Source organism: Lactuca sativa, chromosome 3 (genome assembly GCF_002870075.4).
Source record: "Lactuca sativa cultivar Salinas chromosome 3, Lsat_Salinas_v11, whole genome shotgun sequence".
Classification (NCBI taxonomy): Eukaryota; Viridiplantae; Streptophyta; class Magnoliopsida; order Asterales; family Asteraceae; genus Lactuca; species Lactuca sativa.
Genome location: NC_056625.2, coordinates 280,410,182 through 280,412,627, shown reverse-complemented (window position 1 = coordinate 280,412,627; position 2,446 = coordinate 280,410,182). Strand labels below are relative to the sequence as shown.

The following is a 2,446-nucleotide window of genomic DNA, read 5'->3' as shown; positions in this document are numbered from 1 at the left end:
TATCACTATGGCTAATATCGATGAAGTCCCCATGGGGGAATGGAAGAAGAGGATGCGCGATGACACCGGCCCAGGACTTGTGCAACCCGCAATTCCCGCAACCGCTACTTTCGAACTAAAAGGCCATATTCTCGCTCAACTCAAGGAGATTCCTTTTTATGGGAAGGATCATGAAGATGCCTACAAGCACTTGGACGAAGTGAATGATGTGGCTGACTACTTCAATGTACCGAATGTTCCACGCGAGACCTAGCTTCTTCGCATGCTTCCAGTCATGTTCAAAGGTGCTGCAAATGATTGGCTAAAGTCACTTCCTCCCGGATCGGTCACCACATGGGCCAAGATGAAGGAAGAATTCATTGATCACTTTTGCCCACTCTCCAAAATAGCCAAACTAAAGAAAGCCATTGCCAACTTCGAGCAACAACCCAGAGAATCTCTTTATGAAGCTTGGGAAAGATACAAGAGCTTGCTTAGAAATTGCCCACACCATGACCTCAATAGCCAACAAGAGGTCTCCATCTTCTATGATGGAGTCAATGTCACCACAATGCAATTGCTCGACTCACAAGGCCCGCTCACGAAGAAGGCGCCCCCGGTAATCAAGGAGCTAATTGAAGAATTCTCTAAGCATTCTAGAAAATACCACAATCCAAGAAATGAAGTAAGTCGGGGGGTTAGTGAACTCAGCAAATGATAGCATGGCGGCGGTGGTAGCCAAACTTGATAGTCTAGATAGAAGAATGACAAAAATGGATCAAACATTCCATGTTATTCGGGTTGGATGTGAGAATTGTAGAGGGCCCCATCTCACAAAGGATTATGATTTGGATGAGAATGGAAACAAGAAGGCTCAAGTATTCTATTCAAGTGGCGATCGATACGACGAGAATTTGCGGAAACCGAAGAAGGAATGGCTCCCATACGAAGAATACAAGAAAGAAAAGGAGGAGAAATACAAGCAGAAAGAGATGGGATTTTATCAAAAGGAAGAACCGGTAATGGAAAAGAAATCAGATTTAGAAGAATTGTTTACTCGATTCATAGCCGCGTCCGAAAAGAAACACAATGATCACGATGCTGCAATACACGAGACCATAAATACACTAAGGAATCAGCAGGCATCCATTCTCAACATTGAGAAGCAGCTGGGACTACTGGCACATCAAGTGAACGAAAGAAGACCGGGGCAACTTCTAAGTAACACCGAAACAAATCCGAGAATGGAGAATGTGAGTGCAGTGACTTCCAGCAATGAAGAAATTTTCACACATGCACAGAGGATCTCCAATAGGAAGACATAAAAGGCAGAAGAGTCGGCTCCAGCTAAGCCCGACCAGACTCGCCGAGTCCCTCTAATGGACTCGATGAGTCCCTGCGTAAATGACAAAACTGTCATTCCCTTAAAGCCATATAACCCCCCTTTGCCATTCCCAATCAGAGCCATGCCTGTGGAAAAAGTTGAAGCTTATAGAGCCTTTATGGAGCATGTTAAAGATTTACAAGTCAATGTGTCGTTTGTGGAAACGATGCTCAAAACACCCAAGTACTTCAACTTACTAAAAGGTCTCTTTGCTGCTAGGAAGGACTTGGCTGAAGTCGCGGAGATAATATTGAGTGAGTTAATCGAAAAGAAGGGCGATCCGGGGAGTATCATAATTCCGTGCCAATTTGGAAACACATTTGTCACTCAAGCGTTAACCGACTCGGGTGCAAGCATCAATTTGATGCTTTTCTCTTTCTTTAAGAAGCTGAATTTACCGGAGCCAAGGCCGGTAAACATGAAGATCCATTTGGCAGACAAGACGACTATTCATCCACGAGGCGTTTGTGAGGATCTTCTTATTAAAGTCGACAAGTTCATATTTCCAGTAGACTTTGTGGTGCTTGATATGGAAGAAGACCCCGACATTCCGATCATTTTGGGGAGGTCATTTTTAAACACCGCTTGTGCTTTAATTGATGTATGTGAGTCTACGCTAACATTAAGGGTAGGTGACGAGTCCGCAATATTTAGAGCCTTAACAGAAGTCAAGCAAGAAGAGGAAGGAAAAGAAGAGATCTCATTTATCGATATAGATGATGAGATACTACAAAAAGAGCTTGCACTTTTGCAAGAAGAAGATCCAAGCAAGCTTTTGCTACTTTCTGGAGAAGATGGAGATGTTAACAAGGACTTGAAGGAGATAGAAAAGCTACTTGAAGGAGCTGACTTGGAAAACACAGAGGAATTGGTAAAATACGATCCGACTCGCCGAGTCACTTTCTTGGACTCGACGAGTCCAGTCGAATCTGCCAACAACTTGGTTGACTTAGATATGCTTGTTTCTATTTCTCTGCATATGCTGGGCTTGGATATTTTTCCTCATTCTTTAGAAGAACAAACAACAGAAGGAGAAATAGACACGGAAGTTCAACATGTCCATATAGCATATCTTGATGCAAT

General features: G+C 43.3%; 1 non-coding gene across 1 annotated transcript; it reads right to left on the bottom strand.

Moving 5' to 3' along the window:
* Window positions 1-391: 391 nt before the first annotated feature.
* Window positions 392-498, bottom strand: LOC111895131 (small nucleolar RNA R71). Its single transcript, XR_002851437.1, has one exon. It is a non-coding gene; the product is annotated as a small nucleolar RNA R71 (small nucleolar RNA).
* Between the last annotated feature and the right edge of the window lie 1,948 nt (window positions 499-2,446).